This window comes from Canis lupus, chromosome 23, assembly GCF_011100685.1.
Source record: "Canis lupus familiaris isolate Mischka breed German Shepherd chromosome 23, alternate assembly UU_Cfam_GSD_1.0, whole genome shotgun sequence".
Classification (NCBI taxonomy): domain Eukaryota; kingdom Metazoa; phylum Chordata; class Mammalia; order Carnivora; family Canidae; genus Canis; species Canis lupus.
The window spans coordinates 34,023,638-34,047,128 of record NC_049244.1 but is presented as its reverse complement, the minus strand read 5'-3'; the positions used below and the strand labels follow the sequence as shown (position 1 = coordinate 34,047,128).

General features: G+C 40.0%; 2 pseudogenes; one reads left to right on the top strand and one right to left on the bottom strand.

Moving 5' to 3' along the window:
• Positions 1-6,420: 6,420 nt before the first annotated feature.
• LOC100686434 lies at positions 6,421-9,798 on the bottom strand (annotated as a pseudogene).
• A 3,209-nt stretch (positions 9,799-13,007) lies between these two features.
• On the top strand, positions 13,008-23,234 carry LOC100686350 (annotated as a pseudogene).
• The last annotated feature ends 257 nt before the right edge of the window (positions 23,235-23,491 follow it).

Sequence of the window (23,491 nt, the reverse complement as noted above, 5' to 3'; positions counted from 1 at the left end):
CATATATTATTGGACAATGTAAAATACATTATTCCTGCATAATTTTATATGCACAAATGCCAGCTACTGTTTTTAAGTGGATTTCTCTATAGATCTCAAAATGATTCCTCATCCATACCAATTCAGGTCAATCAGAAAGACCCTGGAGCTTTCAACACTAGGTGACAGAATGTGGTAGACGAATAACTTCAAAAGTTCAGGAAAAATTATTCTTAATCTCAAATTATTTCTACTTGACCAAACTACTGGTCGAGCTAGAAGGTACAATAAAGACATTTTCAGATATTTAAAGTTTCAAGATTTGTTTTCTCAAATACTGTTCTTAAAAATTACTAGAAATTTTGCTTTGGTAAAAGGAAGGAGTAAACCAAAAAGAGGATAACACAGGATCCAGAAAACAAAGGACGCAGACTGGAAAGCAAGAGTACAGACTAGAGCCAGGAAGAGAGACAGGAGGGCACTGAGTACAGTCCTACAGGTTGTGTCCACCCACAAGCACTCCACCCAGAAGATCAATGAGGCTGAAATCCTGTCCATGCTTGACTCTCCAAGTCAGCCATTCAGAGGAGAGCTGAGCACCCAAATTCTATATTAGCTTGTGGCATCCCTGACAGAGGCTGTGGGAGAAGAGGGGAAGAGAAGTGGAATTGACAGAACGCTTGGAAATCTTAAGGGTTTGGAAAAAATTATTGGTAAATTTGTTGGACCATTTGGATGACTTAAAACTACAGAAATTTATTTTCTCTCAGTTCTGGAGGCTAGAAGTTTGAGATCAAGGTGTCAGTAGGGTTGGTTTCTTCTAAGGCCTCTCCTTGGCTTACTGATGCCTGCTTTCTCACTGTGTCCTCACATTGTCTTCCCTCTGTATCCTAATTTCTTTTTATATAGACACCAGTCATATTGGATTAGGACCTACCTTAATGACCTCATTTTTACTTAATCATCTCTCTAAAGGCCCTATCTCCAAACACAGCCATATTCTATGGTACTGAGGATGAGGGCTTCAACGTATGAATTTGGGGAGGGGGCGATAATTCAGCCCATAACAGTCACACAGTAAACTAAACAAATGAAAAAAGTTAAACAGCTATTAATTCAAGAAAAATTAAGTCGTAGCAGAAACGATCATAGTAGACTATCTGGTCAATAGCAAACCGTATTTATATTGTCAGTACAGTGTAAACACTAAGTTCTTTTTTTAATTATTGAAGCATACTTGACATATAATGTTAACACTGACTAAACCAAAGTTTGTACTATTAAGAGAATGAGGGGTGACAAAAGTGTAGGAGATGGGAGAAAGTAGGGACTTACAAAATCCTCATTGGACACACAGGAAAGATGACAGATAACATTCCAAACGGGTTATTCAAGAAATAGATGAACAAGATTATTGAGAGATGTGAAGGTAAACACTCAAATAGCTCAAGTGGTTGAAAGTGGCTATATTTGGTGAGAAGGAATCAGGGTGAAGAGGGCTGGAGAAAGGAACTACTATATTTTATTACAAGCATTTTTACTATTTAATGTTTTAACTATGTGAAGATATGACTGTAGTTAAAAAATAATTTGAAGTTTAGCTTTTAAACAACTCAAATTTTAACACATTTGGGAGGTCGCTGAAACATAGACTCACGCTACTGTGTCAATTGATTTGTGTGTAAATTCAGAATAATCTCTTTTCACTTCTGTTTAATTGAAACTCATTCTAAGTTGCAAAAGCTGCCATTTAAAATCTACTATTCACAACTACTTATTTGTGTGAGTTGAAATTTTCTCAATATTTGCAGCCAAAACAAAATTCAGAAATGAATTGGATTTTGAGTTTGTAGACCCACACTGAGCACCCAGCAGCTGATTTCATATGTATGTGTTCATGAAGACTCATTGTTCTCATAAGTTTATAATAAGTAAATGTTTTATGTTTTCCTGATATAAATGTTTCCTAATGAAATGGTTTTTCTCTTCCTTTTTTTTTTTTTTTTTTTTTTTTTTTTTTCCAGAGAATGATAGGGAAGACACTTAGGAAGGCTGATCTTACCTGGGAGCGCCTTTTCCCTTTATCCACTTCAGATTCCCAACACAGACTAAAATTTCCGAGCCTTTCATCACTGAAACAGAGACGCCAGCAAAGTGGGGGTGCAGGTGAGGACAGTCTCTGGAATCCACTGCTTAAGTCAAGGAAGGTCTGTAATCATCCATCTCTCCTAGTTTTGGTAAATCATACAGCTTTGAGATTCCAATATTAATGCCCATTTTTACACAAATGATACAATGAATGATCCTTTCAGCTCCTTTATAACACTCACATGCAAATATAAAGGCAAAGTACTGACCCAGGGCCAGCTGGGGAAAAAATTCTTTATAGAATTATGCTCAAACAGTTCTTAAAATCTTAGTAGCAGAACCAGAAAATAACTTTATGCTGATGTGAAGGAAAGCATCTTTGAAACAGTTTCTAATCAAAGCTCCTGCCCAGCTGCAAGTTGATTCTTGAAGTTTCTTAGAATTCAGGATGGTCACCAAGCTATTGCTAAGTGTTTCTATAGTTACTCGTTTACTGAAGAAATAGGATAGAGGATTACACATATCTGTGATCCTTCTCTTTCCTGTAAAGATGTGCAGGAACTAAGATATTAAATGTCCATGAGTTGAACATTAGACCCAAATTTTTTAGAAACAAACAAAAGCTCAACTAATATGATATTTTGTTTATAGGCGAGAGCTAATTTTGAGGGGCTAGAGAGGATTTTTTTAACTGTGGTGCAGTTGGCATATTAAATTAGTTTCAAGTGTACAATTCTATATAATATGAAATGCTCACCATGATAAGTGTATTACAAAATTATTAACTATATTCCCTATGCTGTACTTTTCATCATTGTGGCTTATTTATTTTATAACTGGAAGTTTGTAACTCTTAATCCCCTCACCCATTTCCCCCATTTCCCCTCCCCTGCCGCTTTGACAACCACTAGTTTGTTCTTTCTCTGTCTTTCTCTGTCTCTCTCTCTCTCCCTCTCTCCCTCTCTCTCTTTGGTTAATTGTTTTGTTTTTTAGATTCCACATAAAAAGTGAAGTCATATATCTTTCTCTGTCTGGCTTATTTTACTTAGCATAACACCCTCAAGGTCAATCCACATTGTGGTAAATGACAAGATGTCATTCTTTTAATGAATTAGTAATATTCCAGCTACATCTTTATCTATTCAACCGTCAATGAATAGGTCTCACTTCCATATCTTAGCTATTGTAAATAATGCTGCAATAAACATAAGGTTGCATATATCTTTCTGAATTGGTGTTTTCTTTATCTTCAGGTAAAGACTCAGAAGTGGAATTACTGGATCATACTGGTATTTCTATTTTCAATTTTCTGAGGAACCTCTATATTGTTTTCCGCAGTGGCTGCACCAGTTTGCATTCCCATCAATGATGCATGAGGGACCCCTTTTCTCCATATCCTCACCAACACTTGTTTGTTTTTGTTTTGTTTTTCTTTTTAACATTTTGTTTATTTACTTATATGAATGAGAGAGTGTGTGAGCAGGAGGAAGAGCAAAGGGGGGGGAGGAAGAGGGAAAGAATCTCAAGCAGAATCTGTTCTGAGCGCAGAGCCCAATACAAGGCTCAATCTCATGACCCTGAGATCACAACCTAAGCCAAAACCAAGAGTCAGATTCTTAATCAACCGAGCCACTTAGGCATCCCTACACTTGTTATTTCTTGTCTTTTGGATACTAGCCATTCTGACTAGTGACTTATGATGTGAAGTGATATCTGATTATGGCTTTGATTTGCATTTCCCTGATGATTAGTGATACTAAGAATTTTAATATCTTTGCTTCATATCGTAGAGGAATGAATATCTGCAGACTACAATTCCCACACTCATTTCCCAGCTGAATTCCAGTCATGTTCACCCAACAGGAAGCACTAGAAGAGACTGAAGAACACAGAAGCCAGTGTTCATTTTCTCTCTCTCTCTCTCTCTCTCTCCCTCTCCCTCCCTCATTCACTCCTTCACTCCCTCTGCACCTGTTCCCCTCTCCAGACCACCACTTTTAGCAGTGAGTAAGCCTCAGAGTAGCTAAGCCCAGGGATCAACTTCAAAGCAGGAGCCTCAGTGGTCTCCTGGTTCCAGATCACCCTATTTCCCCTTTTTTCCTCCAGCCATGCCTGTTTGAGTAGCCACAACTTCCCCTCCCTATTTTGTTTTTCCAGCCCTTCCAACACCCTTATTACCAATTCCTAGGTAATTTTCTCTTTTGAAATGTCTGAGAATTTTTTTCCTGTGTCAAGCCTGACTATTCAAGTACTCACATATTTCCATTTACATTTAGTTGTATAAGTAACATTTGGTCATGAAATTTAGTTACATCTGTAAAGCATATCTTGCACCCCTGCCATTCTTACTAACACTCCAGAAACCTTCTTCCAAAATCAAGTTAGCTGCCACTCCATCAAAAGTTCTTGAAGTGGAAACTAAGGCAGTTTTTCCCAATGTTGTCCTATGATACAAATTGCTTAGGACATTTGTTTAAAAGCAGTTTCCCAACTCCTTTGTAAACCTCATGATTCAAATCTCCTGCTGTAGAAATCTGTACTTTTTATAAGCAAGGTGATTCTAATGCTCAGATAAGCTTGGGATAGTATTGTAAGGACCACACATTCTATGGGTGATTCCTATGCTCATTTAAAATTAAGACCCAATGTTGATGAAACTTATTGTGGTAATCATTTCACAATATATATAAGTCAAGTCATTATGCTGTATAGTTGAAACTTATACAGTGCTGTATGTCAATTCTACCTAAATAAAACTGGAAAACAAGAGAGGCAATAAAAGCTCTGAATGTTAAAAAATTAATGGTAAATCAATAAAATAACTCGTAGAGAGAAAAATTAAAATTAAATAATTGATACCCTCTGCCCCAGATAGTTATCTTGGCTTAAGTGGGCAATTCAAGCCATCATCTCCCCACTGAATACTTACACAAATAAAAACCTAATGGTCACTGTCAGCCTTATTTTTTTTAAGACAAAATTAATCTACCAAAATGATGTAAATAACAATAAAATTATCTAAGAATTTAAAAACTGGGATTATGTCATTGAAATGAATGGACTTGGGAATTGGAAAGACTTGGATTTAAATACCAATGATTATCATTTAGTAAATATATGACATACAGCAAGCTATTTAACCTCTTAGAGCTGTAAGAGATTAACTAAGAAGAGTAAAATGATAAGAGTACCATTTATGTCACAGAACTGTTCTGAGGATTAAGTGAAAATATGTTTAAATTACCTAGCATGGTCTCTGGCCCATCAAAGGTATCCAATAAATATCTGCTCCTTTCCCAACCAATTAGAAGAGTGCTGGATTTGCAGATTTCTGTTGTGTCAACCTACTTGAACTAGAACTACATTCCCCAAAATCCCTTTTCCTGCATAATCCTAAATTAACTTGAATTCAAGAGACATTTGGCTGGAGATTTAGAGGATGGGAGAGAAGAAGCTATATTGTGGTAAGTGAAAGAGGGCAATGTGATAGAGTATGGAATTGCTACCTTACACAGGATGGCCTAGGAAGACCACTTTAAGGAAGTAACATTTATCCCCTCATCCTGATGCCTCAAGGATAAGCTGACGGTCAAACTGGGAACAAAATGGCCCAGACAGACAGACCTGTAAATATAAAGACTAAAAGGCAGGTCAGACCTTGGCTGGCTTAAGAAACAGAAAAGGACCCAGTATGGTCCCAGCATCTGAAGTAAAACAGAATGGCACTAGGTGATGGTACAGATTTGGGCAGAAGCCAGGCCATTAGATCTTTAATAGCCTGTGACTTTTTTTAAAAGCATGGATTTTATTCTTTTTTCAGACTATATCAAATTTATTGTTCCAATGACACTAATATAGCTGGGAGTGCTCACAGTGACATTGCACAAAACTTCCTGCCTTCTAGCTTCTATCCAAAGAGAAAGGTCTACCCACTTGTTTCTTCCCCCTTTCTGGGAGAAAATCAACTACAGGCCATTTACCCAAATAAACCTCCTAATGTGTTAAAAAAAAATTTTTTTTGTGGACATTTGAGTTTCTGAAACAGAAAAAAGAAGTGTTGAAAGTCCCATCCCACCTCCCCCACCTCCACTGGCCAAATTAGTCCCTGCTGCCAGGGCATTTCTGTTGCCTCTGAAATCTTAAAATAAGTATTGAAAGAAATGGCATCAAGTGTTCATGTTGAGTGATGGCACTTAGTGGGCCCCAGAACCCGACAGGTGGAGGAGCATCATTGTCTGGACAGTGTTGAGGTGTCATGGAGAATGCAAGGGCTTATCACTGTGGTCGATCCTCACGTGGGTGCAGCAGCTATGCTGAGTCCCACCCAGGTGTCGGGCTGCAGAGGAGGGCTGCCTACACTTTGTCCAGGAAGTTGTCCAGGGCCAGGAAGGCTTCTTTCAGGCCTTTGTCCTTTTGTGTTTCAGCCACTATCTGGCTGGGGTGGCTGGTCTTGCCAAAGGGATCCCCAAGCAGGATCTGCCAGTAGTCAAAAATGCACTGGGAAAAGACCTGGCTACCAGTGTTGGACCTCAGGTCAGCAGTGAAGCCAAAGGACTCATTCACAGACAGGCTTTCACAACAAACATGGGGATGCTGGCCACCTGGGACTCCTCAAAAACATGAACCCACTTTCTTTTCAGGACACCAGAGAGACCACCAGCCACTTGTTTCAGACATTGAATCTCCACAAGGTAAATAGGCTCCATAAGCCGGGGCTGGGCAGTCAGCACACTGGCAAAGAGGCAGCACCTGGCTGCAGGGATGATCCATCCAGCCACCTCCAAGGTAGATGGCGTCCACATGCAGGATCACATCGTGGACATCAAACTGCATACCATGCATGTTTTGAGGAAAACACAGAGCCCCGTCTTTGGTGACCCACTGGAAGCCAGCTCCAGCTACCACACTATCCTTGATATTGTTGATATACGGCACACCCTTGGTAATGTCAGCGAGGACGTTGGGGCCAGTGCTGTCAGGCCCGAAGCACCAGATCTTGAATGCCTCAGCCACATCGCACTCATACTTCTCAGCAGATAGCAGGCTTGAGCTCCTGGTACGTAGACACCTCACCCTTGTCAATGTCTTTGTCCAGGCTGTCAGGGAAGGGCCATGCCTTCATGTACAGAGGGTTGTGATTCTTGGGGGACTTGGACAGGCAGAGCACATTCAACTCCTCACTGGTGGTCTTGTGATATGAGACTATAGAATGAGATTTCTTGATGGGAATAAACACATGGTCCTCCTCCTCCAGGGCCTCCTCCAGGTGCAGCTCCCCAGCCCCCAAGATGATGTGCTCCTCTGATTCCTCAATAATGCACTGCACCATGGGGTCCAAGTTGGCCAGTGTTTTAGACCCTCCACTAGCTCGAGAAGGTCGGCTGAATTCTTGGCCTTCACAGCAACCTGAACAACAAAGCTTATGCTGAACTTCATAACCTACACATTGTGGGCATGCTCAAAGGTGGTAATGGCGCTGGTCTTCACCAGGAACTAGTCCACACCCACCAGAGCCACAACATTCCTACCAGGCACATCTTCAATGGGGTCCACATAATGGTCCATCATCAGAATTGTCCTCTAGATGGGCTTCAGGTACAGGTCCTCCTTCTTCCCAAGGGTGTAGTTGGACCCCACAATCTGGACCTTCAGGCCAGTGGACACCATTCCCAAGAACACATAGCTGAAGGCACAGAACCAACTGTTGTTAGAGGTCAGCACCATTTTGGCAATGTACATCATAAGGGGGCATTTGGGGTCACAGTTTTAATGCCCATGGCTGCCTCTTCATCTGGGGCCCCTTAATACAGGAGCTCACAGCAGTATTTCTGGGCTGTTATAGGAAAAGCCAAATGGATGGTGATCATCTGCAGCAACGCAACCTTGGCTGGTAGCCTGTGGTACATCACAGCCTTCAAAAATGGTTTGCCTTCTTTGTCTTTGTCTTCACTGTCCAGCTTGATGTCCAGCTTTTTTTAAAAAGATTTTATTTATTTATTCATGAGAGACACAGGGAGAGAGAGGCAGAGACATACGCAGAGGGAGAACCAGGTTCCTCTCAGGGAGCCCGATGTGGGACTCGATCCTCAACCAGGGATCATGCCCTGAGCCAAAGGCAGACACTCAACCACTGAACCACCCAGGCATCCTGATGTCCAGCTTTTTAATCAGCTTTACCTTCTCCTCTTTCTTGAAATTCAAGATAGCATCAAACACCTTGAAAACAGGGTCCAAGATGAGCCTACAGAATGTTGATGGTACCTTCTTGCCATCAGAGCTGGTGGATGATTTGCTGAATTTGCTATTGGCTGGATCAAAATACTGGTCATCTTGTAGCTTCTTCATCATGTTCTTCACTTTCTTGGCTAACTCAGTGGGACCCAGCTGGCCCTCACCCTTAGCAGCAAATTTGGCCACATATATCTCTGCAAACTGCTTCAAGATGAAGGTCCAACCATGGAGTCCAGACCTAAAGCCAACAGTCTCAAGTACAGAGTCAATCATAATGCTGCCCAGGGGGCAGCCCAGGTGGCGCAGTGGTCTGGCACCGCCTGCAGCCTGGGGTGTGATCCTGGAGACCCTGGATCGAGTCCCACATCGGGCTCCCTGCATAGAGCCTGCTTCTCCCTCTGCCTGTGTCTCTGCCTCTCTCTCTCTCTCTCTCTCTGTGTGTGTATCTATGAATAAATAAATAAAATCTTTAAAAAAAAATAATAATGCTTCCCAGGAGGCCACTCTCACCCTTCCTGTAGGTGGAAATGATGATACTGACATCCTCCATAATATGCTGGAAGGTCTGGCAGAGCTTCTCAGGCTCCAGCTGCAGCTCCACCAGAGCCAAGTCCATCTTATTCATCATCAGCATAGGTTTTATATGCTCAGCAATGGCCTGCTGCAGCACCATCTCTGTCTGCACACATACACTGGACACGCAGTCCACCACCACCATGCCTTGGTGGACTTGGTCACCTCTGAGGAGAAGTCCACGTGCCCAGGGGAGTTCATGAGGTTGGTGAGAGAGCCAGAGCCATCCTTGCTCTGTTTGATAAAGTTCAAGTCGATCTCCGAGACTAATAGAAGAGGGAGATAGCCATTGACTTTATGGTGATGTGGCGCTCCTGCTCGTCCTTCCAGATGTTAGTGAAGCAGGTCTCCCCAGCACAGGATACCGGCCTTGCACACCAGCGAGTCCATCAGTGCAGATTTGCCATGGTCCTTGTAAGCGATGATGGACTTGTTTCAAATGTTGGCCTTCTTATCCATGATGGCCTACATCTGGTCTACTGTGAAGTTCACCGCGGTGGCGAATGGCGGTGGACTCCCCCAGGCAGATCTGAGCTACGTGAGTCACACTGAGGATGGTGTTTACCATGATGGAAGATTTTACTCTTTTTTTTTTTTTTTTTTTTTTTGAGAGAGAGACTTGTTCTGTTTTGGTTGTTTGTTTGTTTAGGATTTTATTCTATATGTAAAGATCCCTGATGGGTTGGGGATAGGGATGGCATAATGTGACATAATCCTTTTAATGTTTTTTGAAAGATCACTTGTTTCATATCTTTTAAACTGCCAAATATTTTTTAGGTTGAATAATAAATATCAAGTGTTAGAGAATATAAGAAAACAAGAACACTCATAGAACTGGTGGGAATGTTCTGTCATTTTAGAGAGAAGTTTGATAGTTTCAGGTAAAATTAAAAATGTAGTACTATATGATCCAGCACTTACATTCATTCCTGGAATCTTTTTTTTTTTATTGGAGTTCAATTTGCCAACATATAGCGTATCACCCAGTGCTCATCCCGTCAAGTGCCCCCCTCAGTGCCCGTCACCCAGTCACCCCAGCCCCCCCACCCACCTCCCCTTCCACTACCCCTTATTCGTTTCCCAGAGTTAGGAGTCTCTCATGTGCTGTCACCCTCTCTGATATTTTCACTCTCATTCCTGGAATCTGACAGAGAAATTCTTGACTATTGCACAAGAAGACATGTCCAAGGCTGCATATAATAGCTCTCTTGATAATAACCAAATATTAAAGGCAGTGAACTATTGATCAATGAATAAATAAAATGAAGCATATCCAGCCAGTGAAATTTTATTCTATTCAATAGTCAAATGAATTTGCTTTCTATCAATATGTAAATGCTTAAAATATGCAAAGAAAAAAGCAAAAAAAAATTTTTAATAAAACATACAAAGCCATACTAAACATAGACATGCTAGACTTTGTATACAAATATGGGAAATAAACATAGGAAAATACAGACAAGGAAGACATATAACAAGTTCATCATAGTGGCAATATTAACAAAGGGAGAAAAGGAGGATAAGTGACATCAGCAAGAAATGCCAAATAAGATATCCCTCACTTGTATCCCACATCAACGATAATTTGGGCAGCCTGGGTGGCTCAGCGGTTTAAGGCTGCCTTTGGCCCAGGGCTTGATCCTGGAGAACTGGGATCAAGTCCCACATCGGGCTTCCTGCGTGGAGCCTGCTTCTCCCTCTGCCTGTGTCTCTGCTTCTCTCCCTGTGTGTTTCTCATGAATGAATAAATAAAATATTTTTTTAAAAAACAATAATTTGGCAACAATTCATAGACAAAAGTACCTTTGGGAGTACTCAATTCAGAGGAGTAAAATTGTCTTTGTTTGCAGATGACAAGAGATATATACAGAGAGAAACCCCTAGAGACTACAAAAGAACTATTAAGACTCATGAATGCCCCAAATGAATGAGAACATATAATGTTTGTCCTTCTCCGACTGACTTACTTCACTCAGCATAATACCCTCCAGTTCCATCCACGTTGAAGCAAATGGTGGGTATTTGTCATTTCTAATAGCTGAGTAATATTCCATTGTATAGTGAAAGGGAATATAAGGGAAGGGAGAAGAAATGTGTGGGAAATATCAGAAAGGGAGACAGAACGTAAAGACTGCGAACTCTGGGAAACGAACTAGGGGTGGTAGAAGGGGAGGGGGGCAGGGGGTGGGAGTGAATGGGTGACGGGCACTGGGGGCTATTTTGTATGTTAGTAAATTGAACACCAATAAAAAATAAATCTAAAAAAAGAAATAAATAAGGCAGAAAAAAAAATAAAAAAAATAAAACCGGAAAAAAAAAAAAAAGACTCATGAATGATTTCAGTAAAGTTATAGAAAACAACATCAACATTGAAATATCAGATGCATCTCTACACACTAACAACAGAATATATGAAATAGTAATAAATTTATATAAATTTAATTTATTAATTTATTAATAAATTTATTAATTTAATTTATTTAAGTTTTTTTTATTTGGCTAGAGTCATGATCTCAGGGTCGTAAGATTGAGCCCACAATGGGTTACACTTTCAGCAGAGTATGCTTGTTTCTTTGGCTCTCTCCCTCTCCTTTTTTCCCCTCCCCTCACTCGCACTCTCTCTTTCAAAAAAATCTTTATTTAAAAAAGAGTCTTATGTTTGTTTCCCTCTCTTGCTCTTTTTTCCCTTTCCTGTATGTTCATCTATTTTGTTTCTTAAATTCCACATATAAGTGAAATCATATTGTATTTGTCTTTCTCTGGCTTTTTTCACTTAGCATAATACATTCTAACTCCATCTACATTATTGCAAATGGCAATATTTCATTCTTTTTGGTGGCTGAGTAATATTCCATCATATACATACACACACACACACACACACACACACATACACACACGCTCGCACACACCCCACATCTTTATCCATTCATTAGTCAGTGAACATTTGGGCTCTTTCCCTAATTTGGCTAATGTTTATAACACTGCTATAAACATTGGGATGCGTGTACCTCTTTGAATCTGTATTTTGGTATCCTCTGGGTAAATACCTAATAGTGCAATTGCTAGTAGTTCTATTTTTAACTTTTTGAGGAACTTCCATACTACTTTCCAGAGTGGCTGTACCAATTTGCATTCCCACCAACAGTGCAAGAGGGTTCCCCTTTCTCCACATCCTTGCCAATATCTGTTGTTTCTTGTGTTGTTAATTTTAGCCATTCTGACGGGCATGGGGTGGTATCTCATCATGGTTTTGATTTATATTTCCCTGATGATGAATGATGTTGAGAACTTTTTTATGTGTCCGTTAGCCATCTGGATGTCTTCTTTGGAAAAGTGTTTATTCATGTCTTCTGTCCATTTCTTAACTGGATTGGTTTTTGGGAGTTGGCTTGATAAATTCTTTGTAGATTTGGATACTAACTTTTTATCAGATATGTTGCTTACAAATATCTTCTCCCATTTCATAAGCTACGTTTTAGTTTTATTGGTTGTTTCCTTTGCCGTGCAGAATCTTTTTATCTGGATGAAGTCCCAATAGTTCATTTTTGCTTTTGTTTCACTTGCCTATGGTGATGTGTCTAGTAAGAAGTTGCTATAGCCCATGTCAGAAAGGCTGCTGCCTGTGTTGTCCTCTAGGATTTTGATGGTTTCTTGTCTCACATTTAGGTCTTTCATCCATTTTGATTTTATTTTTGTGTATGGTATAAGCTAGTGGTGAGTTTCATTCTTCTGCATGTGGCTGTCCAGTTTTCCCAACACCACTTGTTAAAGACTGTCTTTTTTTCCATTAGATATTCTTTCCTGCTTTGTCAAAGATTAGTTGACCATAGAGTTGTGGGTCTATTTCTGGGTTTTCTATTCTTTTTTTAAGATTTTATTTATTTATTCATGAGAGACACACAGAGAGAGAGAGGCAGGAGGAGAAGCAGGCTCCACGCAGGGAGCCCGATGTGGGACTCGACCCTGGGACTCCAGGATCACACCCTGAGCCAAAGGCAGATGCTTAACCGCTGAGCCACCCAGGCATCCCATTGGTTTTCTATTCTGTTCCATTGATCTATGCGTCTTTGTGCCAGTACCATACTATCTTGGTGACTACAGCATTGTACTATAGCTTGAAGGCCAGAATTGTGATGCCTCCAGATCTACTTTTCTTTTTCAAGATTACTTTGGCTATTTGGTGTCTTTTGTGATTTCATACAAATTTTAGGATTGTTTGTTCTAGCTCTGTGAAAAATGCTGGTGATACTTTGATAGGGATCACATTATATGTGTAGATTCCTTAGGTGATATAGACATTTTAACAATGTTTGTTCTTCCAATCCATGAGCATGGAAAATTTTTCCATTTCTTTGTGTCCTCTTCAATTTCCTTCCTAAGTGTTCTATAGTTTTCAGAGTATACATCTTTTACCTCTTTGGTTAAATCTTCTGGGTGGATAACCCCTTAATTATGATATAATGCCCTTCTTCATCAACCCAGAGGATCCTTAAGCTGGGCTGTCCATTCCCAGGTCTCTGCCCTCCTCCCCGACCAGAGCACCACCAAGCCTGCCAGCAACCCTGGTGATGGCACTGACCTCTGAAACTTGAGGCTCTGCATTCTGCTGTTTATAAAAACAAAAACTTGCAGTATTTAAACTATCTTATTTTTCAAGTCAATGGTTTTGGGGAAGAGTTTTCCTTGTGTGATCCCTACACATGTTTTCACTCTTTTTTCACTTTTTTTTCTCTCTCTCCCTCACTCCCCTCTCTATGATCAGGGCATCCTTCCCTCCACAGGGCCCATGGCTCTTTTCTCTCCCAAATCAACTCTCCACAGCTCCTACCTTCTGTGTAGTAGTCATTTTTTCTGCTTGTAGATATGCAGCTTTGTTCTCTCAGTCCTTAGACCAATTTCTTGTTTAGAATGATTTGATTTGATATTTATGTATCAGTGTTCAAGGGAGGAGGCAAGCTTAAGGTTACCTTACTCCTCCATCTTAACCCTATCACCTAAAAATTTTTTAAGAAAAGGAAGGAAAGCCAGGATGGCATTAGGAAGAAGACATGAAGTTTAACTTAATTAATATTATTTTACTTCTTTTAAAAAATAAGATTTGAAGTAAAAAATGCCCAAGCTTTTGTTAACATTAACTTTTATTCATTAGAGTGGTGCCAAGTTGCCATACTATACTGTAGTTTCAGTCTTATTTTATATTAAACCTAAGACTCTGGTTTCATAAAAGAGCAAGAGTAGAAACAGAGGACACAAAGAAGGTTTTAACAGTAGTCCACAAAAAAGTGAGGGTGCCTTGGATTAGGGTGGGCACATTAAAGACAGAGAGAAGCCAAAGCACTCCAGATGCATTTTAGATGATTTTCTAATGGTTTGGATAGGGATGAGGGACAGATAAGACTTGAAATGACTCCTATGTTTAGAGCTGAAACAGCTGAGAGGATGACATTTATGAGGATTCAGAAAGCCTAAGGAGAAAGGGGTGGTAGGGAAGGATGATTAAAAACCCAGAGTTTAACTAAACTGTACCTAGTAAGTCTGAGGAGCCAATTAGACTAAGTGGAAGTGTCAAGCATGCATATCTGAGCCTGGTGTTCAAGGGAGAGGTCAGGGCTGGAGATCAAACTGGGAAGTTATCCATTTATAGTGGTATCTAAGCTATAAGACTAGATGAGGTTAAGAGAGAAAATATGGAAAAGGAGAAAAGCAGGAATGAACCCAAGGCATTCCTACACTCTCCTAGTAGGTCTAGAGAAGTTAGTGAAGAAAAGGTGGAAAATCTAGAAGTAAAACCAGGAAAGTGTGGTATCATTGATATAAATATAGGAATAAGTTAAATGAAGATAAAGGTAAATTGATTTGGCAACATAGTCATGGTGACTTTGACAAGAACAGTATATAACAGCAGAGTAGAGGCAAAACCAGTAGAATGATGAATGAATGAACTTTTCCATTTATTTGAAAAGTTTCATAATATAACTTAATTTTTATTTAAATATTAACTCTTAGATGGGAAATAAGAAAATGGAGACAGCGGGAATAGACAACTCAAGAAGTTTTACTCAGAAAACGAGTACAGATGGGGTTGTGACTACAGAGGAAATTGGTGTCAAGGAAGATGTGGTGTTTGGTTTGCTCTGCTTCATTTCTAGATGGAAGATATTTGAGCATGTGCTTGTAGGCCTTCAGGAATGATCCAGAGTATAGGACAGACTGAAGATATAGGAAGGAAAAAAAAGATGGCTGCAGGAACAGAGGTCTAACGAAGATGAGAAGGGGAAAGGATTCTAGCACACATTGAAGGATGCTTCTTCCACTGTAACAAAAGACAGAATGTCAGTACATGGGCAGAGAAACTTGAATATTTGGCTCTGGAGAAATAATAGTGTTCCTGAAGGATGCAGTAAGGTCACTGACCAACCAAGGAGGAAAGGATATGAGGCAGAAGGCTTGAGAAGAAGGAAACCTAAGAATTTATCACCACAGACCTCTCCTTTTAAAAAAAAATTATTTATTTTTAGAGAGAGAGAAAGAGAAAGCACAAGCAGGGAGAAAGAGTGGAAAAGGAGAGAGAGAATCTCAGGCAGACTCCCCACTAAGCATAGAGCCCAACATGGGGCTCTACCTCACAATCCCAAAATCATGACCTGAACTGAAATCAAGAGTCTAACAGTTAACCGAATGAGCCACCTAGGCACCCCATCCACACACTTCTTTTAGAATAAAAAAAGGCTAGGGAAAACTCTCCAAACAAAAGGGAAATAAGAAAAGAAGGAACCTTTGAACATGAAGAAAGAAGAAAGAACTACCAGCTAAATTATGGTATATAGACTACTTCTCCACTGAAGTGGTCTAAATTATAATTGATACGGAAGCAAAAGTTATAGAATCTTGTGGTTCTGATATAGATTCTACTAATGTAGAGGAAATATTTAAGACAACTACATTATAAATAGGAGAGAATAAAGAGACATAAAAAGAGGTAAGGTTTCTATAGTGCCCTCAAACTAGTAAAATAACATCAATAGACTGCAATAAGTTATGTGTATACATAATGTAATATCTAGAGCAGCCACTAAAAAAAAATCTATACAAGATACAGTCAAAAACACATACATAAATCAAAATGGAATTCTCTAAAATGTTCAAGCAACCCATAGGAAGGCAGGAAAAAGAAAACAGAATAAAGAGGAAACAAAAATAAAATGGCAGGCTTATTAACATATCAACATGTCAATATTTACATATCAATAATTACATTAAATGTAAATTATTTTAATGTACTAATTAAAAGACTAAGATTGGCAGAGTGGATTTTGAAACCCGACCCAACTATATATTATCTACAAGAAATTCACTGCAAATGTAATGATATTGGCAGATTGAAAGTAAAATAATAGAAAACTATATATCATGAACAGTAACCAAGGAAAGCAGGGGTAGACTTTAGGGCAAATAAAATTGCCAGAGTTGGGGAAGGACATTATATAATGATAAAAGGGTCAATTCACCCAGAAGACAGCAATTCTAAATGCGTATACACAAAACAGGAGAGCTGCAAGATGTGCACAACAAAATCTGAAAAGAGAAAGAGACAAATTTTCAATCATAGTTGGAGACTTCAACTCTCCCCTCTCTCAGCAATTTATAGAACTAGACAGAAAATATGATATAAAAGAACTCCACCGGACACCTGGGTGGCTCAGCGGTTGAGCATCTGCCATTAGCCCAGGGCGTGATCCCGGAGAACCGGGATCGAGTCCCACAACGGGCTCCCTGCATGGAGCCTGCTTCTCTCTCTGCCTGTGTCTCTGCCTCTCTCTCTCTCTCTCTCTCTCTCTCTCTTTCATGAATAAATAAGTAAAATATTTTTTAAAAAAAAGAACCCAAAAGATCTAATCAATATTTATGGAACACTCCACCCAATAATGGCAGAATGCACGTTTTTCAAGGGCTCATGGAACAAATTCCAAGACAGATCATGTTTGAGCTATAAAATAAACCTCAAAAAATTTAAGAGAATTAATATCTTACAAGTGTACTCAACAACTATAATGGAATAAAACTAAAGTTCAATAACAGAAAGATAAAGGAAAAATCCTAAAATACTCAGAAACTAAACAACACACTTCCAAATAATCCTTAGGTCAAAGATTAAATCTCAAAAAAAAAAAAAAAAAAAGAAATCTCAAGGAAATAAAAAAATTAATTGAACTGAATGAAAATAAAAACACAAACTATTAAAATGTATGGAGCACGGCTAGAACAGTGTTTAGAGGAAATTTTATAGCACTAAAAGTAACAGTATAAAATCAATAATCTAGGCTCCCAACTCAAGAACCAAAACAAGTAAACTAAAATAATCCCAAGGCAAGTGGAAGGAATGACATAATACAGAGCAGAAATCAATGACATTGAAACCAGTAAAACATTAAGGAAAAATCAATGAAACAAACAGCTGTTTCTTTAAATAGTTGATAAAACTGATAAATTTCTAACAAAACTAAGAAGGAAAAAAAGACAACACACAAGTTACCAATATCAGCAATTAAATAGGGGAGATCACTGCAGACCATGCAAACATCAAAAGAAAAGTAAAGGAACACACAAAGAACTCCACATACATACGGGATCCCTGGGTGGCGCAGCGGTTTGGCGCCTGCCTTTGGCCCAGGGTGTGATCCTGGAGACCCGGGATCGAATCCCACGTCGGGCTCCCGGTGCATGGAGCCTGCTTCTCCCTCTGCCTGTGTCTCTGCCTCTCTCTCTCTCTCTCTCTCTGTGTGTGACTATCATAAATAAATAAAAATTAAAAAAAAAAAACTCCTCATACATACATAATAGGTAAAATGGCCCACTTTTTCAAGAAACACAAACTGTGACAATTCACCCAATACAAAATAAGTAATTGAATACCCTTGTAATTGTTGAGAAAATTGAATTCATAATTTAAAAACTACAAAAATAAAAAGGAATATCCAGGCCCAGAGGGTTTCACTGGAGAATCCTACCAAATATTTAAGGAAGAATTAATACCAATTGTACACAATCTCTTCTAGAAAATAGGAAGATACACTTTCTAATTCATTTTATGAAGCCAGTATTACTCTACTGCCAAATCCAGACAAAACAATACAAAAAAATAAAACTGCCAACCTATATCCCTTATGAGAACAGATGCAAAAACCTTTAACATAATATTAGCAAACAGAATTCAGCAGTTTGTTAAAAGAATGATATACCATGATTAAGCAGGATTTTTTTCCAGGGATGCAAAGCTGTTTCAATATTCAAAAATCAATGTAATCCACACATTAGCAGGTTAAAGAAGGTAAATAATATGATCAATCAGCGCAGAAAAGGCATTGGGCAAAATCTAATACCCAGTCATGATTTTTTTTTTAAATCTCAGAAAACTAAGAATAGAGGAAAACTTCCTCAAATTGGTAAAGATCATATTAAAAAAAAAAACTATAGCTAACATCATATTTACTGGGAAAAAATTGAATGTGCATTCTCCCTCAGATCAGGAATGAGATGAGGATGTCTGCTCTTGGCACTCTAACTCAAAATAATGCTATAGGTTCTAACCAGTGCAGTAAGGCAAGAAAAGGCATACCTATGAAAAAGGAAGAATTAAAACTAACCCTATTTGCAGATCACATGATTACCTATGTAGAAAAACCCAAGGAATTAAAAAAAAAGAAAAAACCCTCCAAGAACTAATAGATTAATTCAACAAGATGAGCGGATACTAGATAAACAAAAATCTCAATTATGGTTCCACATACACCAATGAACACATGAATACCGAATTTAAAAATACAATGCCATTTAAAATCTCTCAAAAAAATTAATACTGAGGTATAAATCTAATAAAACATAAAGGACTTGAATGCTCAAAAATACACAATGCTAATAAAAGAAATCAAAGAAGTCTAAATAAATGGAGAGGCATACAATAATTTATGGATTGGAACACTCAGCATGATAAAGATGTCAACTCTCTCCAAGTTGACATATAGTTTAATGTAATTCCTACCAGAATCCTGGCAATATTTTTTGCAGATATAAGCCAGATTATAAAATTTTTATAGAAAAGCAAAAGAACTAGAATAATTAGAACTAATTTTTTAAATATATTTCTTTTATTTATTTATTTTAGAGAGAGAGTGAGTGAGAGAAAGAGCACAAATGCACAAATGAGGGAAGGGGTAGAGGAAGAGGGAGAAGCAGACTCCCCACTAAGCAGGAAGCTGGACAAAGGGTTCCATCCCAGGACCCTGGGACCACGACCTGAGGCAGATAGACGCCTAACTGGCTGAGCCACCCAGATGCTCCTAAAACTATTTTTGAAAAAAAGAAGAAATTGGTAAGAATCAGTCTACCCAATTTCAAGACTAATATATATATCTACAATAATCAAGACCATGTGCTTTTATACAGAAAAAGATTCAGCTTTGTCCTAGATAGGGTGGATGAAAGAAGAGAGATCACACACATGATATGCTACTTGACCTTGGCCAAAAGTTTGAGATGCTCTAAATGCAGAAACCTTGGAGATATTTCTTTTTTTTAATATTTTATTTATTTATTCATGAGAGACACAGAGAGAGAGAGGCAGAGACATAGGCAGAGAGAGAAGCAGGCTCCATGCAGGGAGCCCAATGTGGGACTCGATCCCAGGACTCCAGGACTACGCCCTGGGTAGAAGGCAGATGCTCAACCGCTGAGCCATCCAGGGATCCCTGGATATTTCAACAGTGTGATATACATTCAGTGAGTTTACATAACATGGTATACCTGAATAAAAAACAAAACATCAAGTCTCTCATTTGTCTTTGAAACTAAAGAACAAATATCTGTATTTTTCATTTGCTCTTAAATTGTTCATTAAGTTTGCTTTAGGAAAAAAATAGTAGAAGCATGAATTCCATAGAAATGAAAAAGCTAGTTGTTCTACAAATATCCAGATGGATGAGTATGCTGATTTCAATAGAGAAGACAAATATAAATGTACCTTGTGGGGAATTAGAAATTTGATTAGATTTACTAGATGTAAATTAAATTTCTACCTCTAATAAGATGGTAAGGCACATATTAAGGGAGAAACTGCAAAGAAATTACACTGGTTATATTTTATAGGGTTTTTTCCCTAACAGTACTGACAAAGATTTGCAGCTGAAGAAAATGCAAAAGCGCATTTATGTTACCTCACTACAAGTCTGAAGATGAGAAGAGCTGATAGAGGGCCAGTCTGTCTGTACTTGGTGGCGCTAAGAAACTAGAAGGAACCGAAGCATTCTTGTGGAGGTTGATAAATCAGAACCATACCCACGTCAGATAATCAATCCTAGATTATTCCCTGAAGGAAGAATCAGAACCATCTGCTCCAAATCTAAGGAACATGGCACCCAACAGCTTGTTTATGACCCAAACCCCTCACTGTTCCTCAGGAGGCTTTTCTCAGACTCACCTACCCCTGAAACTTTCAAAGCACCTATGGCCTGTGTCCCAGCAGGTCACCTGCCTGCACACTAAAATCCTGGAGGACAGTGAAGACAGCTTCTGGAGGAGAAACCAAGACCCAGACAAAGACTTTCCCTCAGACTCTTCTATAGCCATGAGCCTTAGTCTGTGGTTGGAGCCCTCCCTCCAGAGCATCAGTTTTCACTTATGGAAAAATGGAATCAAAGGATAGATCTCAGCTTTCAGCACCTTCTCCTGACACTGGCCATGACTCAGACAAATCAGACCAAAGCTTACCTAATGCCTCAGCAGACACCTGGGGCAGTAGCCAAGAGATGGCACAATAGCCCCAGCCCCACAAGAACCGAGTAGCTCCAGATCTAACTACAATGACACAGAGTATGATTCCCAGCCCCAGGATATCCTGGGCATCAGGCAGCTGGAAAGGCCTCTGTGCCCCTCACCTCTGTTTGTTATCCCCAGGACCTCCCCAGAACTCTCAGGTCCAGGGAATTCCCTCAGTTTGAACCTCAGAGGTACCCAGCAAGTGCACAGATGCTGCCTCCCAACCCTCCCCCACATGCTCAGAGGAACTGTCATTACCACCATTCTTGAGATCCCTGTTACCAGGTGCCATGTGGCCATGACTACCCTCGAGCAGCTTACCAGCAGCCGGTCCAGCTGGCTGTACTCAGGCATGAGGACCCCACACCCAGTGCAGAAGGCCAGCCTCAACTACCCCAGCCCCTGGGACCAAGATGAGAGGCCCACACAAAGAGACCCCTCCTCCCCAGTGCTCCCAAGGGATAAACTGTAAAACAGCCATGTAATCAAGCTAGAGTTCCTAAGGAGTCCTTGGCATGTCCTGCAGAGCTGAGATCACCAGATCCCCAGGTTCCATCTCCAGCTGCTGTCCCTAGACCCTCTAGTAACCTTCCAGCCAGAGGAACTCTGAAAACAAGCAATTCGCCGGAAGAATTACAGAAAGTCTTTACCACTTATTTTATGGATACAGCCATGGAGGTGATGAAATTCGTGAATTTTTTATTGGTAAATGGCTTCCAAACTGCTTTTGACATATTTGAGGACAGAATCCAAGGCATTGATATCATTTAGTGGGTGGAACACCTCCTTAATGATAACAATTATAGCAACCAGCCCCAAATATAAACACGATGTAGGAGATGCTGAGTTACAGCTGGGCAAGGATGAGCATGGCTTACATACTAAATATATTCATCGAATGATGCAGATTGAGTTCATAAAACAAAGAAGCATGAGTTTCAGATTCATCCCTGTGCTCTTCCCGAACACTAAGAAGGAGCATGTGCCCACCTGGCTTCAGAATACTCAGGTCTACAGCTGGCTCAAGAATAAGAAAAACATCCTGCTGCAGCTGCTCAGAGAGGAAGAATACACAGCCCCTCCCTGGGGGCCTCTGTCCACCTTCCCCAGACCCCTAGGGCCTTGCCATGGGAGCTGGGAGGGAGCTGTCCTGGCAAGCACTCTTCCAGCAGAAGCTGTCCCGTTTCCAGGCCCCCTCAGAGGGTTCCTCCCCAGCCCCCCAGAAGGCCTGCACTGCAGAGGACTCTTCCTGCCTGAAACTTCCACAGACAGAGGCCTTTCAAACAGAGGCCATGGCTGCTCTGTATTCCCTACTTCTGACACCCCCAGCATGTTGCTTGTGAGTCTGATGTGTGCATTCTGGGCCTCCCCCTGCTTAGCAAGTAAATAATAAAAATGATGCTACAGTAAATGTAAATAACCACAAACACCCTCCCGTTGCTTAAAGCTACTTACAGGAGTTAGCCAGATGCTCCTGTGTCCTCAGACCAACCTGATTCGTATACAAAAAATAAAGTGTTTACTTTTGTAAAAAAGGGGGAGGGAGGGAGAAAGAGAAAGAAAAAAGAAAACTGATAAAATTGAGAAATTTGTCTTTCAAAAATAGCTATCATTTTTCTAAAAACAAGCTGGGATTGAAGAAACCTGGTGACAGACCGTCTGGCCTCCCTACTCCCGTGTTACACAAAGGTCTGGGGAAGGCCAAGAAATGGATCACCTGATTTGCAGGTTGCTAAGGCCTTGCTAAACAAGGCAGGCAGGCATCAAAGGCCGCTCTTTAAGCCTTAAGCACATTTGAAACAGTGGTTCTCAAATTTCAGGATCCCTCCGGAAATGCCTAGTGGGTTTGGTAAATAAAGCTCTGATTGCTGGGCCCCATCCCAGGTGTATCTGATTCCTAGGTCTGGGGTAGGGCCTGAGAGTCTGCATTTCTAACAAGTTCCCAGATGCTGCTAGCCCAGGGACCACACTTGCAGAGCCACTGAGTAGAGGAATTTACGCACCTGTTTGGTACTTAAGGAAATTATAACAAGAAAAAGTTTCTCTGGAGATGTGCTGGTATGCTTCCCTTTATCAGATACAATGTGTTTCCCTTTCTTCCAGGAAGCTCAGAACTATATTTTTAAGATCAATTATATTGAAATATCAACTGAAGTTTGAGGTACATCTATATTCCTGCCCTTCAGTGGCTTCTCTTTTTATTGAAAAATCTGGTTCTTTTAAGAAGACAGGGTAGAATGAATGAACAAATGAGTGAACAAACAAACTCTCATTGAACTTTATTTTTGGGCTAGAAAATAGGACTTGGAAGCCAGCAGTACTCACTAACTATAAGCCTTAAAACTTGATATTACCTTCATAAAACTCCAACTGCCAAGCAACTGTCCCACACGCTTCCACTATTCCCCTCCAATAAGCTAGAGAAAGGACCAATGAAAAAAGTTCAGGATGTCCACGTGGGCTTTGATTTGGAGCCAGTTCACCCTGCCAATCACACACCTGGCCTGGCTTCCAAGAATGAGGCAGATGATGCATTAATGCATCGATGACATAGCTCTGGCCCAGTACTTAGCTCGTGAGCCACAAAGCCAGGTTCCCAATGACGGCCTCTTATTGCACTGGCTGCTGCAAAGTTCTATTCAAAACCAGCTTTTGAATTCTCCATTGAGACATTTTCTCTGGGCCTACTCTCTACAGAAGACAGCCACAGCAACAGCAGCCTCAAGTGAGAGGCCCCTCAGTCATTCCCCAAAAACCAGTCACAGCTTTGGCAAGGATCCTACCACCTGCCAGGCTCTTCATCAGC